Below are 12,570 nucleotides of genomic sequence, written 5' to 3' on the forward strand. Positions count from 1 at the left end.
CTTTTAAAACATGATAAAATATAAATAGGTAGTATACCTTAATACCAATTAGAAAGGAATCTTAGTTAAGCATCTCTCACTCCCAAAATGATAATTAAGTATTATTGCAAGAAGCTGAATTTATAATGTGAAAACGGATCTAAATTGAATTGGCATTTTTATAGGGATTATTTTTTTCATAAAACATTAATTAAAAAGTCTTCATAATTCTGAAGATGAAGTTTTAAGTAAGTTCCGCAATTTTTTGGAAACAAAAAAGCTTTGTAACTCCTGCAGATGCAAAGTTTTAAGTTAAAGAATTATACTCTTACCTAATGAAAATATCACGGAGTTTGTTTTACCATTAAAGTCTATTAATACTACTGCAAATTATTTTTGTTGAACAATCGCACCTAAGTATTCATAATTAATAAGATTATGCGAACGTATTTTATCTTCAACAAATTGAAATAATACATTTGCGTGAAAAGTTTTACTATAAGCTTTCGCCATGTTAGCAATTTGGATTGTTCAATTTCAATTCGCAAATTTTCCAGCGACATTGCATAACCAAACAAATAAAAAATATGAAACTGGAGGCTGGAAATAGTGTCTACATTATAAATAATTCAGAGAATTTATTCATTACGGAGAATGAAGTAGTTAATTAAATTAAATATTACTAAAAAAATTAAATAGAAATTAAACAACCCAGATTAAAGAGTATCTGCAAGCGATGTCACACTTCAGTTACTATTTTAAAACTGCTTGTAAAAAGTTAGGTTTTGAGAAAGTAATAAAATAAGCTATGATCGCACGTATCTACTTAACTCGTAAAATGGTAACGAACATAAAAATAAATCTGCAGTAAGTCTCACACACACGTTCCCCTTTTATTGTCCGCCATTCTATGTCACTCTCAGTCCTCCGGCGACCTTGGCGAGTGAGATGAGAGGCGTAAAGTATGGGACCTGCTATAAAATTCTCAATTTATCTCAGTTGTCTGCATAGCAAAATCTAAGGCACGATTGCCTTAGAACATAATCTACTCAATCATCCATTTTATAGATATGCAAATAGCTCCGACTGAAATTCGCTCAGAATCTTCAGCGTGGGGCAATTTAACACGCTCGTTTTTCCAATTTCCGGATAATTCGCCATCGCAGGTTGAGTATTTTGTTTTATAGTGTACTCTTATTTTCTAAAGCTCTGCAAAATATTTTTAATAACAGTTTTGTTTACATTGTTCCATGTAAGAATAGCAAAATTACTTTAATGTTTTTTCCTAAATCATATCGCACAAAAATAATCTGTAAAAGTATAGTTAACAGAGAGGTCTACCTAGATGTTTATTGACATAAATTACACATTCTAAAAACAAATAATAATATGTAGATTTTAGTTGTTTCACAAACGTGAGCGCGTTGCGGACCGTACCGCGGTAATATTTAGTTCCCATCCGGAATGGTAACTAGCTAGTATCAAATTTAACGATGCGCCACTGTTTGGATTGCGAATTGAGTGCACACATGCTAGAACGTGTCTATTTCTAGTTCTATTCGGGCTGTCATTTTCGCTGAATTCCTTACACTGTAAGGTACACGTGTATTTTCGTTATAGTACTTAAACTAGATGTGTGAGAGTGCTGAGATGAATAACGGAAGCGAGAGCGTTCGTTCAATGTTGAAATTCATTTTGCAATTTTATTCATTCTGCATGTTTGCATGCAATTGTACAGTTGCGACTTCGGGTGTATTAATAGGTACACATTAGGTCTAAAATTCTTCGTCATGTCAGGTCACGCAAACGTGCTCCTAAGCCCGTTGACTGAAAACTTAATTTTAGTCGCATAAGGTTTACAATAATCTTCTAATCATCTACGTCTGGAGAAGACGAAGAGAAAAATTCTCTTGTTTTATTATTGATGCCTAGATCACATTTTTAATAAGAACGCTACCATTAATTTTTATCTTCTAAAAATAGGATCCAATAATTTCACCATCTCATATTGAGCTGCGTAAGTATTACATTAATTAATAAGTAGAAAAACATATTCCTGGCAAAATGATATCGGGGGTCGCTTCCTATCCAAACACACTGCCCCATTGTCAACATTCATTAATCTTCGTACGGGATTCGGTTCAGAATAAGTGGAATAAATATTTATATTACATATTCTTTTGTTTCAAACTTAATTTCATTTAAACCACCTCACTCTACATCTAACACTGTATTAAATACTGGATCAGACATTTCTACTATCAATGAAAATGTAAAATTATTCTTAAATAATATCGTAAAAGTAGGTAAGTATCTAACATTCATAAAAAGTATTCAGTTTTGTTCAAGTAAATGCATCTCAACGTAAATTATCGCTTCGGGCGAATTCTCGTTTCTGTTGGTCGTGTCGTCCCCTTTATCTGAAAAAATCTCAGCAACAAGAATTGTGTTTTAAGCCCGCAACCAAGTTTGCACAAACGAATACGGTACAATTTCCTCGGCCAGTAGTTAGGAACAAAGATGGAAAGGAAACGAAGTCCCCCTCCAACACAATAAAGAGGTTTCGCTAACTCTCACTTGCGAGTTAAGGGAACTTCATATTACTTTCTTATCTGTATGCGCGAAAGTATGCTCAATACCGACTAAACCCATTTTTATTGCTCTTAAGCAGAGTTGGGTGTTGTTGATCAAACTTTATTTCCATCAGAAATTGCTGTTCCAGAAGAAATAGATTGTCCATGTGTTGAATTGATGTTTCCTTTATTTTTTTACGGAGAACAGACATCGAATGTCTTTCGAGTTCGAAATAATATCTATATATCGTTCTAGTTATAATTATACTTAAATAAGTTTAGCAGGAATTGGGGTAAGTATCTTCAAAGAAAATTCAACTTTTCCCTCTTTTTTTAATTTTTGGAAAATGTTCAGAATTAATCCTGTAATAATATCTACATTTTCGAGTTTACTTAGCTTGATATTTAAATAAATTAATCATTAATGCTTTTCATGCATGAAATCGCAGCTTACAAGATTCCTAGTTCAACAATAAACATACCTATTCAGGTATTTCGGCCGAAATTAGGGCGAGGTTCGAGAGGATTATTCAAAGGCACAGATTCCAATCCCAATAAACACTCGCTTGATAAGTAACTTTAAACCAAGTTGCCTGTAATTAATTGCGGTTGAGACAAAGCTGCGACTCGAGCCCTCAGCAACACTCAGCATTAACGGTCTAACTTTCCTTGCTAATTCAACGGGGCCCATTCAGCGATCGACGGACGTCATTTATGAAATAGCTTGTTACATTATGTCGTATTCACGGAGAACAGAAGCCGTTATGAGCACAATGTTTTCAGATGCGGAAATCCACTCACGATATGACGGTAGCAGCAAGCGTCGGCAAAACGAAATGTATTGTGCGGGCGGTGGAACAGCGGTGCAATAGCGCTGAGTGATGCACACATCTTATATTTTCCTGTGTTGGAATATTGCGCTGCAAAATTGTTGGCGACTTTTCTAAATTCAAGTTTACTTCCTTTGGATGTCGTAAGGGGCAGACCTAGGGAGAAATATGCAATCATGAGATGTCCCTCTAACTAGTCTGACCCGCGATGGGATCGTAGGTCAAATACAGGTGGGTAGAGTCTTGTTCCTACAATGGAGAAGAAAATGATGATAACGATAACGATTGACGTCTAAGTTGTTTTAGAAAAGAGTCAGAATATTCTCTTTCATTCTTTACTATGTTAATAGTTAATCTTCAAAATTATACAAAGCGAGGAGTGAGTGTACCCTTTTACCGTTTGTCCTTCCTTAATCTTGCATGAAACTTCCACCTGCTTTCCATTAGTAACATTTTTGACGTAAAGGCGACCCTTTTCTGCACTTAAACTATATGGGACGGACCAGCGTAATGTGTGCTTAACGGGAAAATATTTCCATTGTGAAATGATCCGATCCTGCAAACCGGTAGTAAAATCCGAAGTCCCTAACACAGTATATTGCAATATTTGCACGTTCGACCATAAATATCATGAGCGGAACAACGGTTGGTATCGTGACTTTTATGCAGCTTTAGAAATGGGACAGTGCTGCAAATGTAGGCGTTTGCTACATACTGGAACTGGAGAGTAACATAAATAAAACACTCGCAAAGAGAGAAACAAATCTTTGAAATTCCACACGGGCTAAGTCAACAACACTGATATTACTCAACCTGACTTTGTTTTTGTTACATAACTACGACGTATTTCTAAAAAGTAATAATTACTGAACTACCTATCCTACTTATAACATGTATCAGTAATGAGATAATTGATAACCTAGACTAGAGCATAATATTTTATGTAGTTTTCTTATTTGTTTAAAACAGTGTGATATTCCCAGACCATTATGATATCATGTACCTAGTTCGGACGTACGAGTCCATTCGGTCCGCACATTTCTTTTCCTAATAGCTCATGCATACATGAAACAATATCTTGTATATTGTCTCCTAAGCAAGTAATTTGCGAGATAAGTGGTCCTCGTCTGGCCTCGTTCATGAGGAGAACTCGTGAGTGCTTATGGAGGCTTTTGTGCTAACGGCCTTGAACACGCTCTGGTGGCCTGAGGACCACTCGGCCTCGCAACTCGGCCTATGTCACTTCCAGCCGCCCATCCACTCTTGGGAAATCACCAACTACTAAAGAATAAATACCCCAACAACTCCAGTTCACGCGAGCAAATATATTCAAGGAGAAATGTGTCTGCCACTTTAGGGCCGCTGTAATTTTTTCGTCTGAATATTTACACAAGGCGAGCCTGAAAAAACAAAGGGATTGTATCTTTACTGATCTTGAATTGCGTCATTCGGTTCATTATTGGAAGACGTTCAAAGGTTTTTGGGTTGGGTTTTGGGCGTCACTTGTCAGTGGAGATTATTGTCGCGGGAATTTAAGGTAATTCTCATTTATTCGTACGTATTCTTCTTGACAGGAGCTAATACGGCGGAGACAAATACAATCTCGCCGTGGATTAAGACGAGCGACAGGTGGTAATGCGGCGAAATGTACACGACAACATAATGGCGTGGACTGATAGATCTACGTTGTAACGTTACCATTCTTGTTAATCTGCGGCTTAAATTAAATTACCATTAATTTGTGTGTTGTTTGATTGTCTTTGGTGTGCCTTAAAATCCGCATTATTCATTTCATTTCAGTATGCTAATTACCTAAACCCGCATTTCTAATCGACATCCTACATCTGCACTGCAAATTGCTTTAATAGTGTTTTCAAATTGCTTTAGACTAAACACCACAAAACAACTCACCGAAACTCGATTAGCCACGCAAACCTCTCGAATATCGGAAATCTAGCTTCAAATGCAGAAAATATTAAACCCGTCTATTTTTACCACAAAGCCGCGAATCGAATGGGCTAAACTTATTCGGGAAGCAATTTAACTGACAAAAGTGTTCAACGCAGCGTTCTAATAATATTATGGTTCAGGCACAAGGCGTCTGAAGATTTACTTACCACGATCCTTTTCCTTTAGAGTGTTTTCAGGATTAAATCTTTGACCAATAGAAATCTCAATAAAATTATCTCGGTCTTAACTTTATACGGGGCACATAGCTCGTAGAGACGATGGCCGTTGGGGCAGGAAAGTTCTCGAGTGGCGACCACGGGCTGGAAGACGTAGCGTGGGCAGGCCTCCTACTAGGTGGACCGACGATCTGGTAAAGGTCGCGGGAAGAGCCTGGATGCGGGAAGCGCAGGACCGTTCATTGTGGAAAACCTTGGGGGAGGCCTTTGTCCAGCAGTGGACGTCATTTGGCGAAAACGGATAACTTTATCTACTGAGAAAATATTTTTATCTGCAGATCATATTTCTATGAACATGATAATATGATGTACTTAATTATGACAAAAATCTTAAGATTTTTAATAAGGCAAGAAGAAATTAATAAGACACGATGTTTCAATTGTATGAAGGTACCATTCACCATATTATCAATTTGAGGAAAAACAGGAAGTAATGAGCATTGAGGAAAGGAGAAGACAAAAGGCAATGATTGCAGCCATCTTTATTAGACAAATACAATAGTACAAATTAATTGGATTGGAGAGCAGGAAAATGGAAAAGACATATACCTACATACGAGTAGTTGTCTAAAATGTCCGTCCCTAAGTGCTTTTGCTAAAGTACTAAAACCCACAACCATATTCGTCACAAATCAAGTGCCTGAAAACGCGGAAGAATTGAACGTAGCATTCAACACTAACAAAGAACAGGGGCCAACGCTCAAAGCTTCACTTTTATAAGAAGCCACTCACTGCCGAGTATAATTCGCCTCTTTGATGCTACGTCAAAGATACAAAAAGGGGCGAGAAATATAGATACTAGTAAATGCTATTCCCGAGGGGATCCTCGGAACAGTGGGATATCCACAGTTTGAACAGGAAGGCGAGTACTTAATTGTTCTTTTCTCAGCAACACCTTATCGTCTACCTACATATTGTTAACTTGGACATAGAAGATCTTGTAATTTTAAAACCATTACAGAATGGCTTTAGAAGAGCAAATTTATACTTCTTGATTTTTCTTTGTCCGCGTAAGGTCGCGTGGATTTTGATTCACAAATTCTCATTTCGAAATCCTCGGACACTGTACTTATTTCAAAGGAAAAAGGCCTTTGTCACTTAGGCATTGTGGATGTTTGTGTGTGTCGTGGGATCGTTTATTTCTCTTTTGGATATTATGTTATTATGTTCATTAGTTTTAACCAAATGCTGTCAACTGCTGGACAAAGGCCTTCCGGATTTTCACAACGACCGGTACTGCGCTACTCGCATCCAGGTGTGAACAAAAATTTTCACAAAATCCTCGGTTTATTCTATCGTATTATTTTACGATTACCTCAACCTCGACACGGAATAGCCGGCGCTAGCCAAAAGGAACATTTTATGAAAAACTACCTCCATCTGCAGATTTTTTCCCACAAAATACCGCAATTACGTAACGCTTGTAATAAACATTTCGCACGGTTCATTTGAAATTTATTAAGTGGAAACAGAGTTCGCTGGCGCGTCCTGCCGGCCCGTGAAAAGAACCGTAGTTTCATCCTTTCAGAATGGTATCGAAAAATGTTCAAAGGAAAGATTCTATTTTAAAAATAATATTAGATAGCTCTACCTGCGACTTTGAAAAAGACGAAACCTTTCTACCAATATTTAGATTATTTGGTGAAACGGGGACTCACCTTAGAAGCTTATTATTTTCCCCAAAATAACGAATATCGACTAATATCTTCTGAGGCTATCTGAAGATCCTATTTCATCAAATATTGTAGCCCTTGCCTTGCATAGTATTACAAGTAACACGTATTTTATGAGACCCTAAACCCACAGTAATACCCTTTTCCCATATAATATTCACCCCGTTCTTATTCTGGCAGTAAATACGAATATGATCTAGTGTCACAGTGATGTCGTCGACGTACAGATTGTAATATCACAATGAAATGATATTTTGCTTAGTAATTTGGTTGGGACCATAATTCGGTTGTCGGCCACAAATCTTTTCTTCAGAGGAAAATGGGATTACCGGTCTTGCTAGTCGAGTAATAAAGTCACTGTCCCAATTCATGTGTCCCGATTTTATGTTAGCTTCTTTTAATAACTTCTCATTTACCCTTTTCCAATATTGAAATTCTTTGTTGCTGAAAGGTAACATTGAGACGCTCGTGTAATAAAACAAACAATCATTTTCATTTAATAGGTCTTTTTACAACTCCTTTCTCGTAAAACTCACTGCAATGTTTTCCTTAAGGTAGAGAGGACAGTAAGAATGCCATATAAATTTGTTGTCCCGTTTAATTAAGAATACGCCCAAGAACTGGTGTGGATTTGTCCCGAATTTCGGCGTCCCGATTATTGGCAAACCTATTGACTAGATACATAGTTTAGGCGGAGGCGGGAACGACAAAATGAGATGTATTGCGAGTAAAATAAATAGGAATGCTTCACCTAGGGACGAGCTCTACTACTTTAGCGTTGGAGTGATGGTCACGGAGATAAAAAAAATTCAACCACAATATCGATACTAAAGAAAACATGACAGTATGTTGAATTTGTGAAAGCTGTTATGAAATTGATGACCAAGTCCACTTAATAAATCGTTAACATTAGAAGGTAAATAGATCAATAACTAAGAAAAGTCGATTGATTTACAAATATTATCAAATATCCTTACACACACAAGCTCGCCAATTTTTGTAAATCGCTCAGTCAATAACCTGCACACAATGTCCAGGCGATGAATAATTTTAATATCGATGATTTTCAGCTCTCACGTTTTTCATCTCTACGCTGGAATTGCGACTATCACCCGTATTCACAAACGATACTTACCTATGTAAAGCAGAAACGCTATGCGAAATGAGACATTTCTCAATGCGTTCCATATGACAAGCCTTTCAATTCATAAACAATACTTAGACGACCCTTGACTATGCAAAATCAGAGTGTTGAATAGTGCTCTGTGATTGGTTCGCTTATGTTACGCACTTCACTCCGCTAACTGACATTCCTGTCATTCAAACGGTGCAATGGTTTTTAAGTGTCATTAATTTGTGGATTTATGAATTAAATAAATATGGATAAAACTACAACTATCAGGTTAGTATGAATACTTCGATTTTATTGTTTATTTTCATTCAATAATAAAACACTGTCTTGAGCAGTAATAAAAATAGTGAAAATCATGTGTTTCGATCATTATTTTTCAGATCAAAAAAGCTGCCGTTTTCTTCTTCCGAAAGAGAGCTGCTGATTGTAGAACGGCCTATTATTGAAGACAAGCATACCTATTTTATCCTCTCTAAAATATCGAGTTGAATAAGCAGGCCTGGGAAAATCTAACAGTGACTTACAATTCTCAACCATATTTATGTTTCACAAAGGCTCACACATCAACTGAAAACCTGCTGGAATAATTTAAAGACTCAAAGAAAGAAAGAACTTTCTCAGGAATCAATCAAACGTTCTCAACACCCACTAGTAAGTAATGTTTTTAAAATATTAGTAGGTAGATTTATGAGGAATAACTAAGCAGAGTATACTCAAAGGAATTAAATTCATAATTTGCTTTTCAGGTATCAAGAAATTAAGATTAGTAGTAGCAAGAATGAAGATTAAGACAGAATCAAGAATCAAACGCACCACATTGAATAATATACAACAAGACCAGGCTTTGCACGAGTTGGGGCTTCAAAGAGAAAAAAATTTGATAGCAAGAGAAAATAATTTTTTAGAACATGAAAAAAAGATTCATGATTTACAAATACATAAAATTAAATTAGCCATTGAAGATTGATGAAAATAAAACTTCATAAAAATTTTTGTTTTATTTGCCACTAGCAACTGATACATATGTAGGTAGGTATATAGGTGGCACTGGAAGGCCTCTCGCAGTTAATTTGCTCAGGTCTTCTTATATCAGTGGTAAAAGTATGAAAAGTACCCCATCTTTGGAAAACCTAAACTAAATCCATCTGAATTGTAATAATCAAAGGGATTTTGGGAATCCCGTATCATTTTTCTGGTACTTATTCTACTTTGCTCATTGATAAAATTATCAAATTACTCTTCACTACTGTAATCCATTGTAAGATGATATTAATCGAATACAACCATAAATAAATCAAACAAACCTCAAAAACTATAATAACCTAAAAATTTTGACGTAAATAGACACTATGCGTTGCGTAATACAGCTCCCTGTCTACCTTAGCTTTGCGTTCATTCTAAGGGACGCATAGTGCTTGTCACCACTGAAGTATTGTCTATGAATAGGTTTTTGGGACCCTGTGCGTCAACGCGCACTATGAGGCCTCAAAGTAATGTTTGTGAATACGGGTGTATATCTCTTTACTTATTGGAACTCTGCCCGTTGCAAAAAACGAACGAACACGGGCTCTATTGGAATTGACATGACCAAGACAGATGTTAATATTTGTGACTTTTGCTATTTATTGCCAATTCTGGACGAGTACCATAAAAATATTATCCGGTTGAGTGCCAGTAACATGAAATATGTCTAAAATAAAACGGCTAAGTATTTATTTATTTGTCTAATAGAAAAGGACGGACAAAGAATAGAAAAAGGTCGGGTTTCGTGGGGAGAATCTATACTCGAAATATCAGTGGATGCCTTGCATAATCTGTCTATCTGAGGCCAGACTCCTTGTTCGCTCGCTTGGCCACTAAGAAACTTTTTCTTTTTATCTGGCAAATCGAATATCGATTGTCAATTGTTTTAATTTTCTTCCGCGCTAAGTATAATTTTCACGAGCGGCTTTTAACTAAAAATAGAGGAGTAATTATAATGTCCAGGATTTTATCAAAAAAAAATTTAAATTACCACATCTACAATCAACGGTAAAATTCACAAAATACTGAAAACTTAAGTAAGTAGATTAGATAGAGTAGATTTGTTGTAATAGAGTTTACATTGTATAAAAATTAATAATGCCTACATAAATTGAAAGTGTACCTAATTGATAGTTATTTCAATAGTTAATCTATGTTAACTAACGCCCGTATTCACAAACATTACTATAAGGTCTCACAATTCGCGTGGACGCACAGGGTCACATACGAACCAATCACAGAGCTCTATCCAACGCTGTGTGTTCGATTTGCTGCTTCACTTAAGCAAGCTTCGTTTGTGAATATGATCGTAAATGATTTATCTACTTAGTTAATTTTAATGTCAGGCTCATAACCAGTTATCCATTGATCCCAAAGCTCATCACTATTCATTAACATATCGCATACTATAAACGCGATAAAACTGCAGTTGGTTTGCGTATATTGGAACAGAGCCCGTTGAAAACAAAATAAACATCGCGTGAGCGTAGCGTAATGTCAACGTAGTGCACTTGTTATTGTCAATGGTCCACTTCCATAGTCAACACTTACGTAATAGAGCGCTATTCATTACGAAAATGTGGGCCTATACAGGGTGGAATTTTGTAATGCCACCTGAAGAGAAAGTACTCTTAATACCTACTGTAGATAGAAAATTTTACTCAAAGAAAACATTCCTTTATTTTTGAAAAGAAAGAGAACTGCATTCAAAGATTTTCTAAAATTTTTCGAAAATTTACCACCATACCATAAAATTTTCTGTAAATAATTACAATAATTTAAAGTTTTCATGGTTTTCCTTTCATTTGATTTATCAAGTTTGTTTGAGAGATACTTAACCCTACTAACGATCGATGCAATAAAAATACAGGGTGTAATTTTTATCAGATTTTAGTTACTTCGATTCCCGAGTCTAGCAAGCAAATTTTTGGAAATCTTTGAATGCAGTTCTATTTCTTTTCAAAAATAAAGGAATGTTTTCTTTGAGTAAAATTTTCTATCTACAGTAGGTATTAAGAGTACTTTCTCTTCAGGTGGCATTACAAAATTCCACCCTGTATGATATGATTTATTATTGCGAAATTAAACGGAGGCTACGCTTTTGTCATTTCAATAATGCTGAAATTCGAGTGGTATGACGTTTAAATGAATAATATTACACATTTCCATATCAAATAGAGTTTACAATATTTAATAATCATCATCAAAATTATTGTACCTATAATATATTGATATTACATTTCGAAACGGTTTCATAATCCGTATTAGGTCCTACATACTATAGAATGTAGGCAAAAAAAACTGAAAATGAAATAAAAAGTATCAAAACAGTGACACATAAATGAAAACTTTCCGTCCTATTGATCCGCAAATTGGTGGGTAGTCCTAGTTTTCATTTTACCCTTTGCAGGGATATGGGCCCATCCGGGATAAATCTCTGCGCTTTGCGATTTTACGCGGCCAGGCAAAAACGCCTTACCCAAATAAACCCGTGTTACTGTACTAACTCCGCTTCCTTTGAAGGATTCAGTTTTAGTAAATTGTTTCTCGTGTTTTTTATTATTCAAATGAAATGAGATTTACTTTTGCAAAACAGAATATGATGTCCTTGTCCACATTACTAATTCAAAACATGATCTTAGTTTGGGCACAGAATAAATAATAAGTATCATCCAAACATATCATAAAAAAAGAGACAAGTTGATCAAACATTATAGTTACTCGTATTACTTACGGATATATCGTATGATCTTACTGTATTAAAGTAACTCTTCAGTCCAATGGTTATTTTTTACAAAAACTGCGCTTTAAATTATTACAATTTACGCAGCAATTCTTCACTGATGCATGCATTGCGGTACCACCATACTTACATGGTGGTTTCTTTTTCAGGCTCATTGTTTTCTAGACTCGTTCTATTCGTTCCTCACACTACAATGTAGGGCTAAAATTATTGGTTGGTGTTGAGAAGAAGTGGCGAAAGAATCGTAGTAACATCAATGACATATCATATAAATAGACACGTTATGCGCCTACATTATTGTATTTTAAAATGGCGCAAGTAGTCCTATTTTATGACAGCTATTCATTTTGACATTTTGCACAGAAAAGGAGAATGGGGTAGAGTGAACCTCACAGATATAGAGAACCTAAATTGAAAATGTTACTAGGTAT

At 35.7% G+C, this 12,570-nt stretch overlaps 2 long non-coding RNA genes across 3 annotated transcripts in view; both read left to right on the top strand.

Annotated features, from left to right (window-relative positions):
- LOC135078481 (uncharacterized) overlaps window positions 1–12,570 on the top strand; it is a 58,022-nt gene that overhangs the window by 20,894 nt on the left and 24,558 nt on the right. The window lies entirely within an intron of this gene.
- Window positions 8,397–9,318, top strand: LOC135078480 (uncharacterized). Its single transcript, XR_010258624.1, has 3 exons — window positions 8,397–8,643; window positions 8,754–9,024; window positions 9,120–9,318. It is a non-coding gene; the product is annotated as an uncharacterized LOC135078480 (long non-coding RNA).

Source organism: Ostrinia nubilalis, chromosome 15, assembly GCF_963855985.1.
Source record: "Ostrinia nubilalis chromosome 15, ilOstNubi1.1, whole genome shotgun sequence".
Classification (NCBI taxonomy): domain Eukaryota; kingdom Metazoa; phylum Arthropoda; class Insecta; order Lepidoptera; family Crambidae; genus Ostrinia; species Ostrinia nubilalis.